The sequence below is a fragment of the Mobula birostris genome, chromosome 19 (genome assembly GCF_030028105.1).
Source record: "Mobula birostris isolate sMobBir1 chromosome 19, sMobBir1.hap1, whole genome shotgun sequence".
Classification (NCBI taxonomy): Eukaryota; Metazoa; Chordata; class Chondrichthyes; order Myliobatiformes; family Myliobatidae; genus Mobula; species Mobula birostris.
Window position 1 is genome coordinate 66,555,316 of NC_092388.1, and position 12,642 is coordinate 66,567,957.

Genomic DNA, 12,642 nt, shown 5'->3' on the forward strand with positions numbered 1-12,642 from the left:
AAGCTTTCTTTAGTGGAAGGCCCTCAGAAAAGCCCTGGTAATCACAAACTCTTACTAGAAATCATGATGTGGCTGCCACGGCCCGTTTAAATGCACTTGTGATTGTGAACTGTTCTCATTGTCAAGTAATTTATAGCATTGAATGACTGGGATTCATAGTTAAGTACAGGGAAAGGAGTGTCTGTAAACAACTTCTCTGTCCAGATTACTATAGTGTGACAGCCTTGAGACTGAAATAAGAAAAGTAATGATTGCAAGTCTAACACTGTTTGACTTTAGACTTTAAAAGTAATGATTGCAAATCTCCTCCAGATGTCAGAATGACATCTACTTTGGAGGAGGAGTATGTGATAAGGTTGAAATCTGTTCAATTTAGTATAAACAATTGTTCAAATGATTTTTTAAAAGAGTTGAAATAACTTATTTAGTGTGAATATCATTTTATGTTGAGAAAAAAGGGATAGTACTTTAAAAACCTGCAAATATGTTGAGTTGAAAATTCTGAGAATCAGTGTATAGTATTGAGAACTGAACCTGCCATTGACTTGTACAGTCTTGCATTCAGGAAGGAAAAGTAATACAGAAAATAATTGGAATTTTAAGCAAATTGACACGTTCGTGTTCTCAGAAACACATTAAGTATTTTTCTCCAAAGTTTTATATAAATCTTCGAGCTATGTTTGTTTGAAACCATGAAAAAAAGGCTGTTTTTCACCCACCTCAAAGTTGCTGGTGAACGCAGCAGGCCAGGCAGCATCTGTAGGAAGAGGTGCAGTCGACGTTTCAGGCCGAGACCCTTCGTCAGGACCTCTTCCTACAGATGCTGCCTGGCCTGCTGCGTTCACCAGCAACTTTGATGTGTGTTGCTTGAATTTCCAGCATCTGCAGAATTCCTGTTGTTTTTGTTTTTCACCCACTGTGGCGAAGCGTTAGAGCTGCATGAAGCGCCATGAGCACGCAGTGTAAATGTTTGGATGCACAGCATTACTGATAACAGAAGATGATAGTTTATTGGAGTATTTTTATATTTTGTGATATATTTTTGATAATTCAGAATTACAGTGATATGTTCCCATGGAATAACAGAAGTGAAAGTTAAAGCAAAAAAGGCCAGAATGCCCCGAGGGTGGGGGTGGGGGTGGTGGGTTACACGCTGTATTCCTCATTCATCACAAAGTTACTGAGGAGTGAACAGTACAGCATGCATGTTTCACTCACCATCTCCCTTTTACAGGGGTACTACATCAACTCAAGTGTGCTTGGAAGCTCGATTTCAACGTTTAAGCAAAGTTTGGATAGGCACATGGATAGTGAGGGTATGGAGGGCTATGGTCCACGAGGAGGTCAAAGGGAGTAGACATGGTTTAGATGGGCTGAAGGGCCGGTTTCTGTGCTGTACTTTATGTCTCTATGCGGATTTTATTAATTGCAAATGAAAAGTCTAATTGCTGAATAGAGGTCTCTGGGACAGACAGAGTTTGATACGGATAGTTTGTTAGGACATCACTGCCATCTATATATAAGTGCGTATTTGACTTTCGGAAAAGCACTAGACTTTTTGAGACTGAGTTTTTTCGGGGAAGGAAATTGAAGCGACTATAGCTCCTGCCTCTTTGCTCCACACTCCACCTCAGTAGGTGGCGGTAATGCACGTTATGTTGGAGGAAAGCAGATAGTTCTGCGGGGGGAGCAAGGTGGTGCATGGAAACACACGACTCCCTGCGATCGCGTTCTCCGCTCGGGTTTGAAGCAGCCGGGATACCGTAACCCAGCAGCGCGCAGGCGCGTTTCGTCACGGTTGACGCGTAACTAGGGGCAGCAGGACGGGAGTTGGACCGGGCCATCCCGGGAATCGGGCCCCGGGGCTTCGGTGCGCCAGGACGCTCGGCTCTGCCGGAGGTTAGCGCTCGCTCTGGTGCGCGGCGTTGGGTATTCGGGATCAGCTACTGCACCCCATTAACCCAGGCATCCAACCTCTCGGCCCCCATCGTCCCACCTCAACTCCACGCTATACCTCCTCCCCCACTGACAGGCCTGCGCCTCCCCCAGCCCACACTCTAATCTGTCCTTAACTCCTGCCCCCACTTGCACTTTATCCCCATCCCACGGCATCCACCACGCTCCACTGATATTCCCACCAATAGCCCCTGGACCCCACCCTCACTGACTTCCCCATCTCCACTCCCATCTCTAATGGCTAGTAACACTTTTATACTCTCCTCCCAACACCGCCTCTGACATTTCCATCCTTACCGACTAAAATTCCTGCAGTGACATCCCTCCCACAAGCAGTCCCCTCCATCACCATTCAAAACTGCCAGCTCCCACCAACACCTACCACCTGCTAACATCCCCACCAACTTACGCTCGTACCTCCCAATCAACAGATGCTCAACAAACACCCCAACCAACAGCTCTCACACTCCAACAGCCCCCTTTCCTCTTCTCAAATGATGGTCCATCTCTCTGACACCATCCCAACAACTTCCACCCCCACAGAAACAGACTTAAAATTCTTGGCCATCTCAACTGTATATTACTCAGGATGCCTCAGTAGATATGCTGTTCTTTGAATGAGAGAATCAGGGTTAGGTGTGTTTAGAAGATTCAGTGGTGCTATTTTGAAGAACAGTTGTGACCAATATTTACCCCTTACTGAAAATCTAAAAGCTGACTGCTCAGTGATTATATTCCTGTCTATGGATATGTTTTCCCTGCATTACAAGAGAATGTCTCAAAATATGCCATGAAATGTCAAGTGCTTTGCAACATCTTCAAATCGACATCATATAAATGCAGGTTTTGCCCTTTTTTTTTTGAAGGACCTGAATATTTGCTATGATTTGGTCATTGGAGATGCATTGATATTGAATTGATTGTACTTTAAGAATCTAGCTAATCTATTCTTTGACTTTGGAGAATGACTGACATCAGAATATATTTGAGCAAAATTCAGTGAGTTGATTTGGTGACTGATATCATTCGGTCTGAAGTGATGTTGCACTTGGTAAGTCAGTCTAAATGTGTATTGTTATTACCCCTAGCTTTTTCACGCTTTTCTTGCTCCCTTCTTTGTTTCTCCGACTTTTTTTAGAATGAGAACACTGATTATTGTTGTTCTTAGACTTTGATAGAGTTGTCTAATTCTTTCCGCTCCCCTGTTTTCATTTCCATGTCTCTGCAAAGTGAAATCAATTGTGTTACTATTGAATTTGCTTCCAATTGTTTTTTCCTGCAACAGTAAGAACAATTTCCATTTATTTAATAACTATAAAATAACAAAACTATTCCAGGGCAGTCTAGCAATATTTTCTGAAGCAGAATTTGAGGCTAAGCTGTGTAAAGTGACATTAAGGGGGAAGACCAGTGGTTGATTGAAGGTTTTAAGAGTTATCATGAAGGAGAGAATGACAAAGGGGAGTGAAATTGAAGTTTTAGAAAAGGAGATCAGAGATAGAGTAATTAACTCCTGAGTGATGAATGGGTCAGACTTGGAGTAACTGAGGTATCCGGTTGAGTTGAGTCTGAAGGAACTTAAGGAAGTTGGCAAGGGAATTGATATGGTCCACGGAGTGTTTGGAAAACAAAGATAAGGATTTTAAAATGAAGACGTTGCTTTAACCAGAGGCTAATGCACGTGGAGAAGGTTAGTTTGGTGTTATTGAGGAATTATATGCAGAATTAAAAGGGCTAAAACCTAACTGACTTATTGGCAGCTTGACAAGCCGTGCTGTGAGAATAATGTATGAACGAAGAAGTGTTTGTTCCATGAGAAGCTTCTTGGTCTACCCTTATCAAAATATCTGATAGTAATGTATATCTGCAGCTGCAAACAGTATTCTGGGCTCACTCGGCTGCAGATTTTCTCAGGTTCGGTGAGCAGAGACTCTATTTTGACAACTGAGAATGCAAGCTTGCTAATAAACAGTATGTACTTCTAAGTGGGCTGTGTTTGACCGTTATTCCCTGGGACTGAAACTAAAGGCCTTTGGTAGAGAGGCAGATCGACATTACAAGCAGTCCTCAAGTTCCATTTTTACTGAAGTCCAGAAGTCAATTTTCACTATAAGTAGAAAATGCCCAAAACTCGCTATCTGGTAATTGTATCTCTGTAATATTATCATGAGTAGTATCAAAAGCATATAAAAATGAGAAGAAACCATTCCAAATGGAGAGAGGGAGGGAGGGAACTTGTTCTGCCATTCTTAGCAATGAGCCCGTGTTAGTGTTTATATGTCATTATGTTATGGGTAATTAGTTCATCACTGTTACACGGTTTGTTTTGCATGCCAGCTCGACATGTCATTTCACCATATCGATGGATCAAGGGAAAAGCTATGACGGGGTGCAGAATAGAGCTTTTCGGCACACAGAAAGTGCAGGCAGCCAGAAAGGTGGAAGTTCATTATGAGATAGATTGTGGGGTCAAGTGTCCATCCAATCATACCAGTCATGTTCAGGACCCTTATAACAGTGGGTTAGAAGCTGCCCTTGAACCTCGTGGTGTGTGCTTTCAAACTTTTGTATCTTCTGCCCAATGGCAGGGAGGAGTGGGGGAGAGAGAAGAGAATGTCTGGATGGGGAGGCACCTTTGATATGCTGGCAGTTTCTCTGGAGGTAGTGAGAAGTGTAGACAAAGTCCATGGTGGGGAGGCTGTTTTCTGTGATGTCCACTGTTTCTCGTGGACGTGAGCCATTCCAGCTCTGATGCTTTTTATGGTGCATCTATAAAAAATTAGTAAGGGTTAATGGGGCATGCCAAATTCCCTTAACCTGCTGAGGAAGCAGAGGCTTCCTTGGCCATAGCAGTTGGACACAGACACACTGGTGATGTTTACACCAAGGAACTTGAAGCTCTCAATCATCTTCACCTCAGCTCCATTTATGTAAATAGGTATGTGTGCACTCCCCTGTTTCCTGATGTCACTGATCAGCCCTTTTGTTTTGCTGACATTGAAGGAAAGGTTGTTGTTTTGAGACCATGTCACTGAACTGTGTATTTCCTTTTCTACTCCAACTCATCATTGTTTGTGATTTGGGCCACTGTGGGGTGTTACCTGTAAATTTGTAGATGAAGTTAGCTACATAGTCGTGAGTGTATGGGAAGTCGAGGACACTCTCTTGTGGGGCACCAGTGTTGAGGTTACTGTGGCAGAGGTGTTGCTGCCTCTTACTGATTCCAGTCTGTTGGCCAGGAAATCAAGGATCCAGTTGCAAACAGGTGTTGAGTCCCAGGTCTAGGAGTTAGCTTGGAATTACAATTATTGCAGTCAATAAGAAGTCTTTGTTATCCAGATCCTCCAGTGCTGAGTGTAGGCTGGGGAGATGGCATCTGTTGTGGACCTGTTTTTAGAGATAGATGAATTTGAGTGTGTTGCTTGGGAGGCTGAGTTTAATGTGTACCATGACCAGCCTCTCAAAGCACTTCATGGTGATGGATGTGAGGGCTACAGGCAGTAGTTGGTGAGGTGCATTATTCTACTTTTCTTTTATAGTTTGTGTGTTGTGTATAGAGATACAGTAAAGATGCTTCTAGCTCAACGAGCCCACGTGGCCCAGCTACACCTATGTGACCAGTTAACATACTGTTGGATTCTGGTGTTTAAATCGAAGCCTTGTGTAGAAGTCAGGAACGAGGCATAAAACTTGTTGCTTCACTGTTGTTTCATTAAGAATTGATAGAACAAAGAGAGCAGTAACGAAACAGTGATATGGGTCTTACTACTTGAAGGAGAGAGAAATTAAAGATGGCATCCAAAAGCAGCGCAAATATGAATCAATAACACATTTAGAAAATACTTATCGAATTCTGCAGTAAAAGTAAGCAATGAAAAAACACTTATTCACTTAATGAAGCACAGAGAAGCTTTCAGAATTATACTTTGTATAGCACATACTAAACTAATGTATATAAATGCTACTTAATTACAAACAGATAACTATTAAACTGCAAGGAAAATGGTAATTAAAATTAAACAGTGAATCCAACAATACTAACCTCTGTCTGTGCAATTTTGGAGGAAACCAGAGCACCTGGAGAAAAGCCACACATTCACGGGCAGAGCATACAAATTCTGACAGAGTAAGGATGGAATTGCAACCATGCTGTAATAGCCTTACTCCATCCCCTACACTACCATGCCTTCGATGGCAGGGTGATAATGTTCTTAGAGCAGGTGGGGACCTCAGATTAACGTGCTGCTGGTGCTGTAATAGCCTAAAGCCTGATTTATACTTCTGTGTCAACGTGTTGCCATAAGTACTGCGTCGCCGCAAAGCCGACGCGGAACCCTACACGACAGCCTGCGTTGCTGCGACGCGCACCTCTCCCAAAATGTAACTACACGTCGCGGCAACGCAGACCGCAACAACTGTGATTGGTCCGCTTGGTAGCATCGCATTTCCTCCTACGCTGCAATAGCTTCCCATTGGGCGACTGAAGGGCAGGGAAGGAACTCTGGTTGCAATGCTTTCCATAAAGCTTTACAGACCTCCAAAATTATGGAGGACATGTTTGGCTTTTACGAGAAAAGACGCTCGCTTTAAACTTGTTTACCCCGAGAAAGACTACCATGACCATGAAGCCTTGCACGGGCAGGTGTGTGCTCATGTGTGACATGCGCAAATTGCAGAGTGACGCAGATACACCAATGCACAAGTATAAATGCTCACAACGCGCGTAAGTCACCTGCGTAGGTTACTGTGTCCGTTTGACGCAGGAGTATAAATCAGGTTTACTCCATCCCCTACACTGCCATGCCTTCGATAACAGGGTGATAATGTTCTTAGAGCAGGTGGGGACCTCAGATTAAAGCAGGGAAAGGTTAAAAATGTCTGCAGATATCCCCACCTGCTGATCTACGCAGGATTTAAAGATCTATGCCAGATTCTTCCCATGAGTTCACTTTCAAGTAGACTGATCTGATGTGCGTAATGGTGACTGTGCGTACAAGTGTGTTTAAGGCTGTTGGGATGGGTAGTGACATTCCAATCCCCTTCTGTTGAAAATCTGCATAGAATGCATTGAGTTCATCAGGGAAGGATGTGATGCTGTGAGTTGAGTGCAAGTAATCTGGGGCAGTTTTAAGTATCATCCACTTTATGGAGAACAAAATGAGGAAAGCTGGCTAGAAGTCTGTTGGATGGCAAGATGGATGAAGGGTACATCAGGTAATGTTAGAGTTGGAGAATAGTGACTTTGATGGCATTATAAAGTCAACATGAGGTCAGTTATGACGCCAGGGAAGTGATCAGTTCTTTTATGGAGGGGAACAAACAGTCTGTATTTCAGGCTAACACCTTTCATTTGGTCCTGAGGAAAGGTTTCAGCCAGAAATGTTGACAGTTTATTCCTCCCCATAGATGCTGCCTGGCCTGCTGAGTTCATCCCAGCATTTTGAGTGTGTTGCTTGGGTTTCCAGCATCTGCAGATTTTCTCTTGTTTATGATAAGAACACACAGTCCATTGTTGTGCAATATGGTGGTAGTATTGAGTAGGTTTTGCCAGTTGGTTGAGGGATCAGATAGGACGTTAACACGAGGAATTCTGCAGATGCTGGAAATTCAAGCAACGCACATAAAATGCTGGTGAACGCAGCAGGCCAGGCAGCATCTACAGGAAGAGGTACAATTGACGTTTCGGGCCGAGACCCTTCGTCAGGACTAACTGAAAGAAGAGCTAGGTAAGAGATAATCCAGAGGAAAATGGGGAGCAGGCAAGGAGTTATCGTGAGAGGGACAGAGGGAAAAAAAAAGAGAGGAAAAAAAGGGGGAAAAATAAAAATAAATAAGGGATGGGGTGAGAATGGGAGGAGGGGCATTAACGGAAGTTAGAGAAGTCAATGTTCATGCCATCAGGTTGGAGGCTACTCAGACGGAATATTAGGTGTGAATTTTCCTCTGGGCCCCCCCCCCCTCCCTAGGCCTCCTGTCCCATGATCCTCTCCCTTCTCCAGCCTCGTATCCCTTTTGCCAATCAACTTTCCAGCTCCCCCACCTTCCCCCCTCCCGCCTCCAAATGTCTTACTATCTCTTCTTTCAGTTTGTCCTGACGAAGGGTCTCGGCCTGAAACGTCGCCTGTACCTCTTCCTATACATGCTGCCTGGCCTGCAGCGATTACCAGCATTTTGTGTGTGTTGCTCAGATAGGACGTTATTGGCTTTAATCAGAATAGTGTTGCGTTGTGGCATCCGTTAGTCTCGCGAGACCATGGATCTGCGCCTGGAAAGTCTTGCTTCAGTCTGTGTTAGAGCAGCATCTATTGTTGCTGTAGAGGCCCACACGGGAGTGACAGGCTCGGCTGCAGCGACTGCACTTGAAGGCGCTGTCCTTCAGGGTTGCCTTGGTGCTGTTTTTCCGACAAGTGCGCTTTCTTCAGCAGCAAGCCTCAGCTTCTCTTCTTTTTAGACCTCTGCGTAGTTCCAGCCTCCAGTGAGAGCGATCGCTTGCGATGTCCTCCCACCTCTCGACGTTCATTTTCAGTGACTTCATGTCTCTCTTACAAACGTCTTTGAAACGAAGATGGGGCTGCCCTTGTGCTCTCTTGCCAGAGGCCAGTTCCCCGTACAACAGGTCTTTCTGGATCCTCCCGTCTGACATGCAGTGTACGTGGCCCAGCCAGTGGAGACAGTGTTGTTGGAGCAGAGTGAAGAGGCTGGGTATCTGGGCGTGGGCCAGGGCCTCATTGTTGGTGACTCGGTCAACCCACTTGATGTCCAGGATGCGTCTCAGGCTGCGAAGGTGGAAGGTGTTGAGACGCCGCTCTTGTCTGTAGTAGAGGCTCCAGGTCTCGCTGCTGTAAAGCAGTGTGCCGAGGACGCAGGCCCTTTAGACTGCAATTTTGGTGTGCGTCGTCAGCTTTCTGTTCTCCCAGACTCTCTTTGTCAGCCTGGCGAATGTTGAGGCTGCTCGTCTGATCCGTCTGTTGATCTCGGGGTCTAGGGAGAGACTGTCTGTGATGGTGGAGCCAAGGTATGTAAACTCGTGAACTACCTCCAGCTCGTAGTTGTTGATGGTGATGGCAGGGGGGTGTTCAACGCCTTGGCCCAACATGTTGGTTTTCTTCAGGCTGATGGTCAAGCTGAAGTCTTGGCAGGCTCTTGAGAAGCTGTCCATGAGGTGTTGCAGTTGCTCTTCAGAGTGTGTTGCCAGTGCTGCGTCGTCTGCAAACGACATGTCCCTGATCAGTACTTCACGAACCTTGGTTTTTGCCCTCAGCCGGGACAGACTGAACAGCCTCCCGTCCGATCTGGTGTGGAGGTAGACACCATCAGTTGATGTTCCAAAGGCGTGCTTCAGCATGACTGCGAAGAAGATGCCAAACAGGGTGGGGGCAAGCACCCCTGCTTCACACCGCTGCAGATGTTGAAGGCCTCCGAAGAAGAGCCGTCGAACTGAACGACGCCCTTCGTGTCTGTGTGGAATGACTGAACTATCCTGAGGAGCCTCGGGGGACAACCAATCCTGGCGAGGATTTTGAACAGACCGTCTCTGCTCACGAGGTCGAAGGCCTTCGTGAGGTCAATGAAAGCGACATAGAGTGGTTGTCTTTGCTCTCTGCATTTCTCTTGTAGCTGTCGGAAGGAGAAGATCATGTCGATTGTGGAGCGTTCTGACCTGAAACCGCACTGAGACTCGACATATATCCTTTCAGCTATTTTCTGCAGTCTGTTCAGGACCATGCGGGCGAAGACCTTCCCAACGATGCTCAGCAAGGAGATTCCCCTGTAGATGTTACAGTCGCTTCTGTCCCCTTTGTTCTTATATAGGGTGACAATGTTGCAGTCTCTCATGTCTTGCGGCACTGCTCCCTCTGTCCAGTACTGGCACAGTAGTTCGTGCAGGTGGTTTAGCAGGATGCCCTTTGCGCATTTGATGGCTTCTGGTGGAATGCCATCCAATCCTGGTGCCTTTCCAGTGGGCAGGCTGTCGGTGGCTTTACTCAGCTCTTCGGCAGTCATCAATGCATCAAGTTCCTCCATGACAGGCAGGCATTCCACAGCATCTAGCGCGCTGTCTGAGAGACTGTTTTCTCTGGAGAAGAGTTCAGAGTAATGCTCCACCCATCTCTCCATCTGCTAGCTTTTGTCATTGAGTCAGAATATATGGAGCAGAGAAAGGTTTAATATCACTGGCATATGCAGTGAGATATGCTGTTTTATGGCAGCAGGACATTGTGATATGTAAATTATAAATTGTAATAAGAAATGTACAGTAAAAAGAGCAAAAAAGAAAAAATGAGGTTGCGTACATCGGTTCATTGTCCATTCAAAACCGTGGCAGTGGGGAGGATGTTGAGTAGGTGTCTTTAAGCTCCTGTACTACCTCTGTGATAGTAGCAATGAGCAGAAGATGTGTCCTGGGTGATGGGATTCGATCGAGTTCTAGGAGTAAAGTGCATGAACTTGAAGGGCCTCAGCATGTTTAGTACCTTTAGAATGGAAAAAGAGGGTTATGATTGTTGGCAAATCACCCACAAGGAATTGTTTGATGTTCAGAAGGCTGATGACAGCAGATTTAAAAAGAGAAAGGAATGCTAGCTAATCTCTAATAATGTTACTTTGTTAAAAGGAAGATGGTTTTCAGCAAGTTACTGGGACTAATTAAGGGAGCAGAAAGTGATATAGAAGTGGAGGGTGCATGAGTGGCAATTGCAAAACAAAAAAGATATTTTCAATTTTGGAGCTAAAATAGGAGCACGTTGACCTGGTGGACTGGGGGGCGGTGGGAGGAGAGGGGCAGGCGCAGAAGTAACCTGGGATGAGGTTGTTGGGAGGGGAGGAAGGGGGATTTTTTTTTGAGGAACATATTCCAGATATCAGGTTATGAAAAGAATTCCTTGTGTTATCTGTGGTTCTTTTACCAATTCGTTTGCAATTTTGAATAGCTTCAGTAATACTTTGCTTAATCTTCTGTCAGATATTTCCTGTTAATGGAAAGCTCTCCTATTCTGATAAAGCTCCAACACAGCCTTATTCCTGGTAAGGATAAATGATGGTAGGTCAGAAGCTGGTTTCAATTCAACCTACACCCCCAAAATGCTGGTGGAATGCAGCAGGCCAGGCAGCATCTGTTAGAAGAGGTACAGTCGACTTTTTGGGCCGAGTCCCTTCGTTGGGATGATGGGTCTTGGCTCGAAACGTCGACTGTACCTCTTCCAATAGATGCTGCCTGGCCTGCTGCGTTCCACCAGCATTTTGGGGATGTTGCTTGAATTTCCGGCATCTGCAGATTTCTTTGTGTTTGTGTTCAATTCAGACTCTTGGGTTTTTCCCTCAGTGAGGCTGTGTTTGTTTTTAAAATTCAACCTGACATTTTTAAGAGTAATTTTCTTGGGAATGAGTAATGAAATTGCTAGCCAGTCTTATTCAATCTCCCCATACTTGTGGCTGTCTCCATCTTTCTCAATCTTAGAAGATAGTGATGAGACTGTTAATTTGTTGTTTTTCACTAAATTGATAAAATCTAATCTAATCTAAAATATTTGAAGTGATTAATTGCCTTCAGAATAAAACTGCTGTAAATTACTGTAATAAAGTATGCCCACTGTTATCTATACCTCTCTGTCTTTTATTTCTTAATTTATGGAACAAACAAGCTGTTTGTAAAGTGATTTATTTTTCAAAGGATCTCACTCTTTTAAGATAAATTCTACTACTGTGTCATAGAAATTTGACATATGAACATATGATGTGACAGCAGTACAGTGCAGAGACGAAATTACTATAAATGACAAAACTAAGTAGTGCAAACGGATGGAAATAGCACGGCAGTGTTATTGGACACGGTTTTCCACCACCTGGACAACACAAACATCTATGTCAGGATGCTGTTCATTGACTATAGCTCAGCATTTAATAGCGTCATTCCCGCAATCCTGATTGAGAAGTTGCAGAACCTGGGCCTCTGCACCTCCCTCTGCAATTGGATCCTCAAATTCCTAACCAGAAGACCACAGTCTGTGTGGATTGGTGATAACATCTCCTCCTCGCTGACGATCAACACTGATGCACCTCAGGGGTGTGTGCTTAGCCTACTGCTCTACTCTCTATATACACACGACTATATGGCTAGGCATAGCTCAAATACCATCTATGAATTTGCTGATGACACAACCATTGTTGGTAGAATCTCAGGTGGTGACGAGAAGGCGTACAGGAGTGAGATATGCCAACTAGTGGAGTGGTGCCACAGCAACAACCTGGCACTCAACGTCAGTAAGATGAAAGAGCTGATTGTGGACTTCAGGAAGGGTAAGATGAAGGAACACATACCAATCCTCATAGAGGGATCAGAAGTGGAGAGACTGAGCAGCTTCAACTTCCTGGGTGACAAGATCTCTGAGGATCTAACCTGGTCCCAACATATTGATGCAGTTATAAAAATGGCAAGACAGCAGCTATAGTTTCTTTGGAGTTTGAAGAGATATTGGATGTCAACAAATACACTGAAAAACTTCTATAGTTGTACCGTGGAGAGCATTCTAACAGGCTGCATCACTGTCTGGTATGGAGGGGCTACTGTACAGGACCAGAAGAAGCTGCAGAAGCTTGTAAATCTAGTCAGCTCCATCTTGGGTAGTAGCCTACAAAGTACCCAGGACATTTCCAGGAAGTGGTGTCTCAGAAAGGCAGCGTCCAATA

At 44.8% G+C, this 12,642-nt stretch overlaps 1 protein-coding gene across 3 annotated transcripts in view; it reads left to right on the forward strand.

The window, feature by feature from the left end:
- The first annotated feature begins 1,759 nt into the window (after positions 1–1,759).
- Positions 1,760–12,642, forward strand: part of nphp3 (nephronophthisis 3) — a 157,289-nt gene continuing 146,406 nt past the window's right edge. For 2 of the 3 annotated variants that reach the window (XM_072283764.1, XM_072283765.1), the window contains exon 1: positions 1,761–1,899. The gene's annotated coding sequence lies outside the window, so the exon portion shown is untranslated. Of the gene's footprint in view, positions 1,900–12,642 lie in introns of all 3 variants that reach the window. The other variant, XM_072283766.1, reaches the window with a different exon arrangement.